Genomic DNA, 14,245 nt, shown 5'->3' with positions numbered 1-14,245 from the left:
CAAGTTCAAGAAGAAGGCCAATCACTCCAATGGTCTGTAGACGCAGGGAACCTTAGCTAATAAAACTTAACTTCGTTAGACTTTGTGGCTATGGCGTTGTGTGAACACTTCTTCTACAGCAGAGTCTAGGGAAGATGTTGAGGGAATTAAATTGACGTCGGACTATAAGCTCCATAATTACTAAGAATTCTACCCAGATTAAGAGGCGCATCAAGCTCCCCAAATCAATTATTGCTAGGTATTTAAGCTCCCCATATTAATCACTTGATGCCTTTTTTATGCTCTTCCATAGTTCAATAAACGGTTCTAGGAGAAATTAAATTTGAAATTCAGTTCATCTAAACTTTTCCTTAACTGTTAAAAGCACCCTGAGCGTTGGCTATTCTATCTTAAAATCTTCACTGCTCTTACTAATAGTATTATCAAGGTAAGCGGAGTTGTCCACCTCCTACCTTACTACTCCTAGCGGAGTTGTCCCTCGTTTCCTACCTTAACTGCAGCAGTGTTATTCTTGTACATAGCACTAATCACTTTAATATATGTGTCTAGTATACCATACAAGGATAAGATCTTTGCTAAAACTCTTCTATCAACTGAATCAAACACTTGCTCATAATAAAACTGAGGACCAAAGATGTCTGATAACTCAGGCACTTCTCAATTATTAACCAAAGAGTAAAAATTTGGTCTTTTCTGTTCTTCTTTTATAGCTTTGTCTACAGCAACTCTCATTCTAAAAGGTATCAAAGACTAATGCCTCAATAATTACCACACTCACTCTTACCACCTTTCTTATACAGTGGTTTAATTAGGTTTTTTTTTTAAATCACTAGGTACTTCCCCCCTTTTCAAAAATCATATTCATAATCTTCAGTAACTTATTTCTAACCTCAGAGCCACCATATTTAAGAACCTCATTTACCATACTATCAGCACTCGGAGCTTTATTATTTTTAGTTCTTTTAGTACTGTCGCTAATTCTTCCTAGAATTAGTGACAGCCTTCCTAGCCTAGGTTTAATTCACAGTTGAAATTTTGGTTCGTAACTACCTTCAAGGAAGCTATGATGTTATTAGACTCCAGAATGAGGATTTGAGAGGTTTCCAGGAAGAGTTGAATACTAAACTGGAAAGTTTAAAATTTGACAATGTAAAACGTGGATGGATTAAGTTTAGAAAAATAAATTGTGAAGTTGCTGATAGTGTCATAGGAAAGAAAGTCAAGCATGCAGCTAGGAATATTAGTGAAAATGCTCTATGTTTAATAGAGAGGAGTAGGAGCTTGCACAAGATTTATCTGAGTGATAGATCATTGAAAAATAAGAGGAATATAAAAAAGAGGAGTAAGCATTTGAATATGAACTAAGTAGGTGTGAACTGTAGGCCATGGATAAAATTGCGGGTGATCTGGAAGATGCACTAAGATGCCATATTAGTAGAACATTGTAGTCGCATCTTAAGAAATTGAGAGGGAGTAGTCAATTTGGATTTGTCTCATTGAAAGATGGGAAAAGGGCCACAATTAGCGAAAAGGAAAGAGTTGAAGAGATGGGAAGGACATTTTGAGAATGTACTAAATCAGGATAGAGTTACAGAAAAATATTTAGAGGAAAATGAAAGAGCTTGTGACACCTTGGATGTGAGGGGAGATTTATTTTTTGGGAAAGAATTAGAGTCAGTACTAAAAGGATTAGAAAAAGTAAGGCCCCAGATACTGATAGCGTGGCAAATGGGTTTCTTAAATATAGTGGTTATAAGGTTAGAAATAAGTTACTAAAGATTATGAATAAGATTTTTGAAAAAGGGGAAGTACCAAGTGATTTTAGGAAAACCCATATTAAACCCATGTATAAAAAAGGTGATTACAGTGAGTGTGGTAATTATAGATGCATTAGCCTGGTTTCTGTAGGTAGCAAATTAATCAGTATGATGAACAGTTTTAGATTTAGAGAAGCGTAGACAAAGTTTTAAGAATTAGGAAGTTTTAGCAAGGGCAGAGGATGCGTTGACCAAATTTTCACTCTTAAGTTAATAAATGAGAAGGATTTTATGAATAATAATCAACCATTTGACTTAGCTGATAGAAGAGCTTTAGCAAAGATCTTATCCTTGAAAGTTATTAAATAAAAAAAACTAATTTTTTTAGCTGAAAGTAAGGAGCGACATTAAAACTCAAAACGAACAGAAATTACTCCGTATATGAAATGAGTTGTCCCCTCCGCAATCACTCGCTCTTTACGCTAAAGCTTTAAATTGTTTTAAAAAGTAGAATTGTGGCAGAGTCAAACTTTAACGTAAAGAGCGAGGGATTGCGGAGGGGACAACTCATTTCATATACGGAGTAATTTCTGTTCGTTTTGAGTTTTAATGTCGCTCCTTACTTTCAGCTAAAAAAATTAGTTTTTTTTTATTTAATTTCTGAACGTTTTTGAATTAATGCATGTTTGGTTTTGGCTCTCCGCACATAAATTATTAAAATGAAATTTGTATATTAATTCTTTTTTTGGCTAAATGGCTTTCTCTTAGTTTTGATCAGACGATTTTGAGAAATAAGGGGTGGAGAAGGAGGCCTAGTTGCCCTCCAATTTTTCGGTTACTTAAAAAGGCAACTAGAACTTTTAATTTTTAACGAACGTTTTTATTAGTAAAAAATATACGTAACTTAAGAATTAACTTACGTAACAAACTTTCATAACCTTATATTTTTATTATGTATACGAGGGGGTTTGTACCCTCGTTAATACCTCGCTCTTTACACTAAATCGTAAGTTTTGTCCCAATTCTTAAAAATGACCCCTGAATCAGAAAGGCCGTAGAATAAATAGTTGAAATTACTAAAAATACTTTAGCATAAAGAGCAAGGTATTTATCTCCTCCTAAATACCTCGCTCTTTATGCTAAAGTATTTTTAGAACCCCTCATAATTCGTAATAATCTCTGTTCGTTTTAAGTTTCAATGCTACTTCTTCCTTTCATTTGAAAAAACGTTTTCATGTTTATTTTTCATTGTTTTCTTATAGTAATGCTAGAGAATCCTGCGCCCTTGTCATTGAATTTTTCTTCCCCCATGACAGATTCCTCCAAGGAAAGATCCTCCAACATAGCCCCCCTCCTCAGCCCCACCCCCAAACAAAATAAAATCCCCCTGAAAACGTCTGTACACTTCCCAATAACCATTACTATATGTAAACAATGGTCAAAGTTTTTAACTTGCAACCCCTCCCCCAGGGATTGTGGGGGAGTAAGTCATCCCCAAAGACATAGTTATTATGGTTTTCGACTATGCTGAACAAAATGGCTATCTCAAAATTTTGATCCGTTGACTTTGGGAAAAAAATGAGCGTGGGAGGGGGCCTAGATGCCCTCCAATTTTTTTGGTCACTTAAAAAGGGCACTAGAACTTTTCATTTCCGTTAGAATGAGCCCTCTTGCGACATTATAGGACCACTTGGTCGATACGATGACCCCTGAGGAAAAGAAAAAAACAAAAAAAAAACAAACAAACAAACAAACAAATAAATACGCACCCGTGATTTGTCTTCTGGCAAAAAATACAAAATTCCACATTTTTGTAGATAGGAGCTTGAAACTTCTACAGTATGGTTCTCTGATACGCTGAATCTGATGGTGTCATTTTCGTTAAGATCCTACGACTGTTAGGGGGTGTTTCCCCCTATTTTCCTAAATAAGGCAAATTTTCTCAGGCTCGTAACTTTTGATGGGTAAGACTAAACTTGATGAAACTTATATATTTAAAATCAGCATTAAAATGCGATTCTTTTGATGTAGCTATTGATATCAAAATTCAATTTTTTAGAGTTTTGGTTACTATTGAGCCGGGTCGCTCCTTACTACAGTTCGTTACCACGAACTGTTTGATACCCTATCAGACAATGACATTAAAAGTGATTAGTGCTACGTATGAGAATAATGCTGCTGTGATTAAGGTGGGAAATGAGCTTGGTAGCTGGTTGAATATTAAATCAGACTTAAATCAGTACAATTTTAGAAGTTTCGCAAGTTCAGGGTGCTAGAATACGATTGAAAACTAATGTTAAGAAGACTAAGTTGCTTAGGTGAGGAATAAGTGAAGATAAAAAGGGGACATTTGGTAACAACAACATCAATGAAGTGGACAGCTTCACTTACCAAGATAGTATCATAGGCAGTGCAATAGCACTGCCTAAGTAATATTTTTGGTAATATTTTTTTTTGGGGGGGGAGGTACCAGGGGAAATCGTATCAAAGAAGTTGTCATAGAAACTTTTAAAGGGGCTCTTTTGATTGGAAAGTGAAGGGGCAAGTGCCCTTTGTAATAGTTGAAACTGATCGGAGAGCAACTAACCCCCTCCCATGCCCATCATTCTCCCATACACATCCAATCAAAATTTGAGATAGCTATTTTGTTTAACGTAGTGGAAAGGTCCTGAAATTATATATTTAATGATGAAACCCCCCCCCCCTACAGCCCTCGGGGCAAGGGTTATAAGTTATACCCTGGGCGCATATAAGGTTAATATAGAAAGGGTGGTCGTATAAACTTCAAAGGGGGCTCATTGGATTGCTAATCAGATGTTCTAGTGCACTTTTCAAGATCCAGAGTGATCAGAGGGTGGATACCCCCCCCCCACAAACACCATGTATTTTCCCGAAATGTTGATAAAAAATTTTAGATGGCCACTTGCTGTCGTAGAAACTTTGAAAAGAGTTCATTTGATTGGAAACTGAAAGGGCCAGTGACTTTTTTAATTTCCCAAAAATTTTTATAGTTTTCACTTTTTTCCAGTTTTTCTAAGAAATTAATGAATTTCTCAGAACCTATATATTAACAGAATAACAATCAATCAATCAATTTTTTTCTGACCCATCATCAAAACAAAGGATGGTTTATAGCTCTAGTGACGGAGTAAGACAAAAAAATAAAAAGAGAATAAACAACAATAAAAAGAATAAACAACAACGAAAAGTGAGATTACAGTCAACAAACACAAACATAACTACATACTATATGAAGAGGGAAGACCACATTTTCGTTGAGTTTTCTAGCGGAGCATCTGATATCTTCCATTCTTTGATCAATAATATTTGCAGGCAGGACTAATTTAAAGTTTTGTACCAGAGAAGAATTACCAGTCCAAGGAGGCAGATGCAGCAGATACTTGGCGAATTTAAAATAGAATCGGTTAATACTTTTTTTACTTGAAGCAGAAAAAAACTCCAAATGAGGGACATTGCAAAAAGATGGGGCACATTCACACTGTTATAAAGTGTGGAAAGATGAAACCGCCTAAAATTTGTGATATTAGATGCAAGTGAAGCATATACGATTCGAATCTTTTTAGCGAGGTTTTGAATGGACATACCAAGATAAATAAGGCTATCAGAAAGCGTAATAGACGTTTCAGAAAGTTCAAGTCGTATGTCAGAGTTACCCTTAAGATTGAAAGCGATTGCTACAGTTTCATTGACATTAAAACTCGGACTGATTTGCTGATATTGATGCTGGGGTTTTGAAAACGTTCTCTTACTTCCAAAACAAGACGCGACTTGGATTCAAAATATCATCAGCGTAGGTAAATAAAGAAAAATTGATCACACCATAAACACACGTGCACTCGACAGAGCATTGAGCAGCAGAAACTGAGTTATTAAAAAGAGCAGGGGAATTTAAACCACCCTGTGTGAAACCCTTAAATATATTGAAAAGATCCAAACCTCCTTTTATTTTAGCTTTAAGATGACTATACATATAAGAGAGAAATTTAATAACAGAAATTTCCGTCCCTCTTTTTATAGCTTCTGACCAAATCCGGGCAAATTTACACGAATTGAATGTTCTAGCTATGTCAAGTGCACAAAGAACAAGGAAATCACCAGATCCTTCCACATCAACTAGAACATTAAAAAGGGTATAAAGAACGTGCTCCCGACTTAATTTTTTCTGGAAACAAAATGATGCGGAGGAGCATAACAATTAAAAGAAATTTCACTGAGAACAATACTCAAAAATTTTGAACGAGGTACACAAAACGGTTATAGAGCGGTATGATTGACAATCTTCAAGATCTGCCTATCCCTTTTTGGAAATAGAGGTGATCTGGCCAATGCAAAACTGTTGTGGCGGCATACCTGATGAAATTGAGATTTGAAACAACAGCTAGAGGTGCTGCTCAAGTAAATCACTAGCATTTTCAAAATGTATAGTGGAGACCAGGTCAACACAAACGGATGTTTTTTTTTCTGATCTTTCTTAAAGCGCGCTTTACATCAGAAGGAGTAATTGCAAAGGTAGACCACTGGAATTTAGCCAAGATATTGTCAAGCTCTTTTTTCAAATTTACTTTCAATTGACAGATCAGGTGACGAAAACTCACTTCTATAATAATCAATCCACTTAATTTCAGAAATATTACAAGCAGTGGTCCGCTCAGAACGTTTAAGACTTTTCTACAAAAGACAAGGATCACTCCCTATAGTGTCTAAAATTTTTTGTATCAGTATGATTTCGTGGCTCTTGCAAGCCTCTAAGAGCACTTGCAAGTTTTCTTTTTGTTCTTAAACACAAATTGTTTACTATACCAGAATGTGGTCTATCATATTCATTAAAAATTCGGAGCCATAGCTTAGCTGATTCACATGCTGACACAAGATTTTAGGTTTTTTGACCAATCAGCCAGTTCTGTTTTTTTTTTTTTTTTTTTTTTTTTTTTTTTTTTTTTTTTTTTTTTTGCAAACATGTCTAGTTGAAACCGCAATAAGTTCTGCAAATCGAAGTGGGTGATTTATTTCCGCAAGATAACTGGTAATAAGAACCCTTGATTTTATTGAGTAGCAAGTCACACTAACATAAATAACTGGCAATTAATGCGTCTCCAACCTTGGATATTGAACCATTTTTTGAAGTAGAAGTTTTGACAGCATTGATGCACTCAATATATACATAGATTGGACGGTGATCAGATCAAAAGTCTTCACGCAAGACTGCAGTTTGGTTCAAGGGAGAAAAAGAGACAATATGGTCGAGGTTTGACATTGAGGAGCAAGTGTCTATATAAGTAAAATTTTCATCTTTTCAACTAGAGAGTAAATTGTTGGAATAAAGCTCCAGAACAACTTACTCCTTGGGAGGGTTTTGTTTGTCAAGTCCCAAATATAGTCACCAATGATTATAACGCTTTAGTCAGATGACTTCTCCACTTTCTTGACGAGTTGGCACACTTTTTTGCAAGCACTTAGAAACTTTGAATCAGAGTTTTCATTGCGGTAATTTGTCGCGAGATAGATGTTTATTATCAAAATATCCAGGCATGATATTGCAAGAATTTCAATCTGATTGCATGTTAAAGTAGTCATAATGGCAAGGCCACCTAAGGGGCGTCCATGTGCGGCAGTATATATTGCTGAGGATAAAAATACAAAAAAATCAGGCGAAATTTTTAGAAGCTCTTTTTTATCTGTTGAAAGAAAATGTTCTTGAAGACACATCACATCATATTTTTTGAGTAATTGGATCAAAATAGGAATTTTATCATCAACTTTGTCATTTATATTCCATGTTAGAACTGATATAGGATGCGTCATGGTCTTAGGATCTGCTGTAATAGGAATTGAGCCACTGGGCACTTATAGCTGTAGCATGGGTGACTAGAGGAGTTGCAAAGAACATATTTTGTTGGTTTTTTACAGGAATCGTTTTTAGAGCTGGAATGTCCCCCTGCACCACAGACTGAGCAAACGCAGGAGTTCTTACAAGAGGTGGATATATGGTCAAACTGCTGGCAGTTATAGCATCGGGTTGCGAGGAATTTGTATTCTTTGATTGGTAGATGCTCATAACCAATTACAATGGAGAAATGCATTGTATTGAGTAAATGCTGTTTGTTTTCAAGCTTATAAAAGTGGGTTCCGCTGACCTTGACCGCCAAAACGTAGTTTTCCACCACGCTCAGACAAAGCGTTGAGTGTTACGCTTTGGAGTACGCGTTGAGTAGCATAACACTCAACTCGCGTTGAGTGTTATGCTTTGGCTGTTAGAGTGTTTTTTGAAAACGCAGTTGCGCCCGCTAATGCACTTCGACTTGGTATAAAGATTGGGTATGAGATATATCGAGTTTACGAATACCAACGCCCACCCAAATGCTGTTATAATTGCCAATCACCAAATCACTTAAAATCAAATTGTGATAAAGAAAAATGCAGCTCCCGTTGCGCAGGGCAACACGAATCCTCGCCTGATTCTCCATGCCAGGCTACACCAAAATGTGCGAACTGTCAAGGCAATCATGTGTCATTCTAAAAAAAATGCCGAATTCTTCGTGAACTTCTGTCGAAACGATCGTCCTATACTAGAAAATGAGTGCTAAGACTAACTTCACTATATGTTCGTTCAATATTAACGGTAATAAGGATAAAGACGTTTCTTTAGATCAGAAATTAGAAAATTTTGATGTTTTATTCCTCCGGGAGCATCTCCTAACTTTAGTGAGCTTAAACTCCCTACAGAGAAGTAAAGAACACTCAGTTTTTTCTAAAAGTGCACGCAAAACTTCTGGCAGACCATCAGGTGGCCTAGCATGTTTAATAAAAAAGACGCTGTTTTCACCAGCCCCTTTATGTTATCACGAGAGTGATTGTTATATTGCTATTCGTCTTGCCAACCTTCTCCTCATTAATGTTTATCTCCCCTGCGACCAGAAATCCCTCTGAAATTTAACTGAATTTACAAAATCTTGCGCATTAATAAAAAGTCTTTTGAATGGCATTGAGAGTTATGGACTGGATTGGTTATTAATTGGTGATATGAACTGTAATATTAACTCTTCATCAGTGCGGACTGAGCTTCTTTTAGAATCCCTACCGAATAGTTACAAAATTTTGAAGAAAGATGCCTCCCATTCCTATATCCATAATAGTGGCTCACTTTCGGACATTGACCATTGTATCGTTTCTTCTGGTCTCATCTGTGGCGAAGTCCATGTTGATCAGGATGAGCGTGATTACGGCCATCTCCCCCTATCCCTCACTGTTACCCTTAATGCTGCTGCTGAGAAGAACCTTCGTCCTAATTCTAAAAAATGGATTTCTAAAAGAGAATGGAACAAAGCTGACTGGCCTCTTTATTTTTCTACGCTTGTTAGCCTTCTATCAACGATTAAAGTCCCTTTTAATCTGTTGTGTACAAGCGTTGGGTCCCCACAAGCCAGAATTCAGCTTAATATTTATTATAGCCACATTGTATCGTGCTTAAAGAGGTCTGAAGAGGTAGCTGTTCCCCTATGTCGCTTTCGGGAACAAACAAGAAGTTCAATTTGGAAGAATGACCCAGAGCTCAAAACAATAAAAAATTGGGCTAAATTGTGGCTAAAAATTTGGATAGCTTGCGGCCGCCCTTTAAGAGATAATATTTTCGACATTAAACAAAGAACAAAGCTTGATTTTAAACACTACCTTCGAAAAATTAGGCATAATGGTGCCGAATTCCCTAAGTGTCCTAGCAAGTGGAGAAAAGTGATTAATGTCATGAAGTTTGATAGATCGCCTACGGCCGACCGAATCCCTAATGTATCATGGATCAATCATTATAGTAACATTTTCGATACAGTGATATATGCGGTTCATTTTCGTTTTGCCAAGCTCTGTTCTAATCTGTTGCCTAAGAAAATCATTCAAGGTCATGTACCTCCCGTTAGTGTTGCCCGTGTCAAAAGAAGTGTAGAGAGGCTTAAATCGAAATCTTATGATATAGACGGTATCAGTGCTTTTCACCTCAACACCGATTCGGAGAAATTAGCTTATCACTTGCAGTTACTTTTCAGATGTGTTTATGCTCTTCTTTAGTCCCTGATTCATTTTTAGTTGGTAATATAACGTCAATTTTGAAACGTGGTAAGGACCCAACTAGTTGCGCTTTGTATAGGCCTATTACGGTTGCTTATACTTTAAGTAAAGTATTTGAATATCTTTTGCTCCCTGATCTCCTGTCTAATGTAGATTATATGTCTAATCAGTTTGGCTTCAAGCCATATATAGGATGCCAACATGCTCATCGTGCTATAGTTTCGCTATTACTTGAAGCACATAAAAATGGTTTTGAGGTTCATTTTTGTGCACTCAATGTTTCAAAAGCTTTTGATTCAATATGCCATAGCCAACTTTGGTATTCTTTACTCCAACTTGATGCAAATGTGTCTACTATATCAACTCTTCGTTTTTGTTATGCTAATTTATATGTTTGACTCAAGTCAGGTGACACCTACGTTGGTAATATCCCCATCTGTTCTGGTCTTAGGCAAGGAGGAGTCTTATCCTTTTATCTTTTTAATGCTTGTCTTTATTCTGTTTTGTCACGTATTAATCCATCATGTTTTTTAGGCCTAACTAATCTTTTGTATATTGCATATGCAGATGATTTATTTTTAATTAGCCGCACTAAATCTAGCCTAATTAAGTTGACCCAGCTTGTTTCTAAGTCTTTTGAGGAAATCGGCCTCAAACTTAATACTGAAAAATGTGAATATTTAGTTTTTAATGCTAAACATCAAAGTAGTGATCTAAGTTGTGGTTCTTTTTCAGTTAAGCTCGTTTCTTTGATTCGGTGGCTTGGTATTAGTATTTGTTCATCTTTATCAGCTTTTCGATCTTGTGGGCTAAATGATATTAAAAGTAAACTTAAATAAGGGTACGCGAAAATTGTCCCGAACCAAGGCAGATTTTCACGAAAGGCTTTATCCAGACTTTATTCTACATATTGCGATCATTCTATATTGTTTCTTTCCGGTTTGCGCCCGTTGTTTAATAATCAAGATTTGCAGGGTATAAGAGTTCTGTATTTTCGTTATTGTAAATATCTATTGTATCTGCCGCGTTCTTATAGAAGTCAGAAGATTATCAGAAAGTTTTGTGCCACTGATATTACTTTTGTTTATAAAAAACTCTATGCTAGATTAGGTGCTGAGGCCTGTCAACGCTTGGGCCCATACCACCCTTTGATTAGACTGTATTAATTGTATTGTTTGTGTTATTTTGTTTTTCTTTCCTTAATGTTTTTACTCTGCTTAATTTGTCAAAACAAGCGGGTAACAAATAAATAAATTAATTAATTAATTAAAGCTGGCTTTTGCTCTTCAGAGCAAAAGCCAGCTGGAAGTCAGCACAATATTCTGTAATAAGCTGAGGATTTTACTTTTGCAGTGAGGGAGGAATAAAAGGTCAAAATGGCTTGAGCTACGGAATTAGTGATGTTCTTTCTGTATATAATTACTGTCCAGAGAGATTCAACAATGCTAGCAGCATCACTACCACAAACCATTTTCAAGTATTCTTTTCTGAGCTGCCACATCTGTCACGTCTTTGGGAGGGTTTTTCCAAACAACTGCATAGGAGGGACTCAAAGATATAGGTGTGGAGACATTTCCACTAAACCCACAAACACTAGCGGAAAGGGATCAATCTGACTTGACAAAGTTGCAAAACTTAACAACCAGCTGGTTCAATTTTTTATTTAAAGTAGCACTGTATCTCACCAGCAATTCCTGGAACCTCATCAGGTTCAAAAATAACATACTGTGGGAGACTAATTTTCTTTTCCTCAGATTGTTCAATAGCTTTTATGATGTCTATCATGTTGTCAGCAGGGTTTTTTTTTCTGGATGTCACAAGAGTTGCTAAGTTAGCAAGAGTCCACACTAGCTCCTTAGCTGCCATAATAGGATCCATATCAAAAAAGGCAAGGGCTTTTGTCGCAATGTCATCAGAGTGGACAAGTTTACAAATGCAAGTTACAAATTTTAAAACAGCATTCCAACCAAGTTTTTTGCTTGCCATCTCCAAAATGGGAAGTTTGGGACCTGGTACACCTGAATGTTTAAGTACAAAAGTGTGGCTGGTACTACAGTGCTTCTAAACTGTTCCTGCTCCCTTCTACAAAGCTAAAAACTCTCTCTTTTTCCTTCAATGATAACAATCAATGTTCAACCAATCTTTTGCCAAATATTGCAAGATCTAGCTATTTTCACTGGGATTAGAATTTATTATTCATAAAGCTCACTGAGAAACCTTACTCTTTTGATAATGTCAACAAATATCTAATTTTAAGATAGATGCATTCACCTTGAACTCTGAATCATTACTCAACCCTGTAAGTATATGCCCCCACCACCCTAATGTGCAAATGCATACCCAGAATTGCATTATGAATCTAAATATAACCTTTATTTGCATCACAAATGAACTGTATCCCCAGCCCCATGATGTGCAAATATATATCCTGATTTTGATATGTTTAGGGATGGGGGTAAAGTTCATTTGTGATGAAATTGAAGTTTATATTTTGATTCAGAGTACACTTCTGGGTATATGTTTGCACATTGGGGGGTGGGGATATATACTCTTTTAATACATAGGTTTTAAGAAATACATGAATTTCTTAAAGAAACTGGAAAAAACAAGGAAAGAAGCAAAGATAAAGGTTCTCCCACTGCAAAATATATTACCTAGGATTATTTTGCATATTATGAAGCAATAATCGTTTTCTTAGCATGTCTCCTTATGTGGTGGACTGCTCATACATCTATGCCATTGAAAGCATCCATTAGACCAGGTAAGTCCCCCCCCAGAAAAATTCAGCTAGTGGGTGCAAATGATCAAGTGGTATAGTCACTTTCATCCAAGCTAAATTATCTTAAAAACTGTAAATTGGCCCATCTGGCTAGCAAAATAAAATCGTTTTTTTTTTTTGTAAAAGTCTAGTTTAGCTACTTTTTGCTATCTTGGAAAGGGATTAGAAAAATCAAACTTTCAGGGATGAATCTACAGGCTTAAGAATGTCCTGGGAAGGTACCTTTATCATAGTCATTTGTGTCTTGCAAAATTTCTTCCAAGAGATTCATTGGGTTATGAGAGATTGAATGATCTAAAAGATATGTACATAGGTCCTTAGCAGCTTCATTGGGGTCTAAAAAGTACATTTGGCCATATGAATTTGGTTTAAAATCACCTTCAGGGGTTTGTGATGGATGTACAACTAAATTGATTTTGTGATGCATTTTGTCCAGCTACTTTGAAGCTGAAAACATTACAACTATTTATGGTTTAATTATTGCTTATGTTGAATGAAGCTAAAGCAAAACATGAGTTCAAATTTCATATTTGTTTGTGGAATACTTTGAAGGGCCCCAATGACTTTTGATTACACTTGCATAGTTTATGCCTTTTTTTGTAGGTTTTTACTGGATTTTGCACCATAGTTTGTTGGGGTCAAAGATTAGAATTGTATTATTTTCTAACATAACATTTGTTTCTTCTTTACTTTCATTTTTGACTCATTCTAATTCTTGCTATTGCTTCTCTTCTAACAGCACAATTCTTGGTTCTTTGCAATCATTTTTGACATGTTCAGAATCTTGCTTTTGCATGTCTACTAACCCTACAATCCTTTGTTCTTTAGTTTCATTTTTGATGCATTCTGATTCCTGCTGTTGCTTGTAATTCTCATTGCCACTTATCTTCTAACTGCAAATTTCTTTGTTTGTGATGTTATATATCTTCTAACCACATTTTTGTTTATTCTTCATTTTCATTTAACTTTTGATTTGTTGTGATTCTTGCTGCACTTACCTTTTAACAGCATATTTCTTTGTTGTTTAATGTTTTGGTTGACTTGTTGTAATTGTCATTTTTCACAAGTATTCTAATTACATATTTATTTGTTCTTCATTTTTGCTCATAATTGCTTCAAACATTTTTTCAATGCCCCTTGCCTTAGCTTCTCAGATTGGTCTTGGTCACTTGCTGTTTGAGAATCTAATTTCATTTCATCTTCACTTTCAATCAACATAACCTCTAAACTTTTCTATCTTTGCTGATTCATTGTTGATATCAGATAGTTTTTTTTTTATCAGTATTAGCCTGGAAAATTATCTCTCTACAGAAGCAACAGTAACTGGAATTGTTAAGAATATTTTATAATTTCAAGAAAAACTTTTGCTCATTTTGATGGCAGTGCTGGGCCCTTCAAAACAATGGGCCCATTTATTCAAATTACTCTTTATAAGGCCCTGTCCCAGAGTATAGTTTTGGCCCTGGATTCATTTCAGAAGTTTCATTTTCCTAATCTAGCCCCTTTTGAAGATAGCTAAAAGTAGCTGAAATAGAATTTGACCTGTTTTCCTCTTGGATTTCAATAGTTCCATAGTTGGATTTTTTTTCCTTAAAAAGGGTTTTTAAATACCTAACTAGTTGGATAATTT

General features: G+C 35.8%; 1 protein-coding gene and 1 long non-coding RNA gene across 3 annotated transcripts in view; one reads left to right on the top strand and one right to left on the bottom strand.

Moving 5' to 3' along the window:
* The window catches only part of LOC136025004 (uncharacterized), a 136,812-nt gene that overhangs the window by 111,727 nt on the left and 10,840 nt on the right, over nt 1-14,245 (top strand). The window lies entirely within an intron of this gene.
* The window catches only part of LOC136025001 (sulfide:quinone oxidoreductase, mitochondrial-like), a 59,162-nt gene that overhangs the window by 44,576 nt on the left and 341 nt on the right, over nt 1-14,245 (bottom strand). The gene's annotated exons all lie outside the window — the stretch shown is intronic.

This window comes from Artemia franciscana, chromosome 3 (genome assembly GCF_032884065.1).
Source record: "Artemia franciscana chromosome 3, ASM3288406v1, whole genome shotgun sequence".
In the NCBI taxonomy this organism is placed as follows: Eukaryota; Metazoa; Arthropoda; class Branchiopoda; order Anostraca; family Artemiidae; genus Artemia; species Artemia franciscana.
This window is presented reverse-complemented; position numbering and strand designations above follow the sequence as displayed.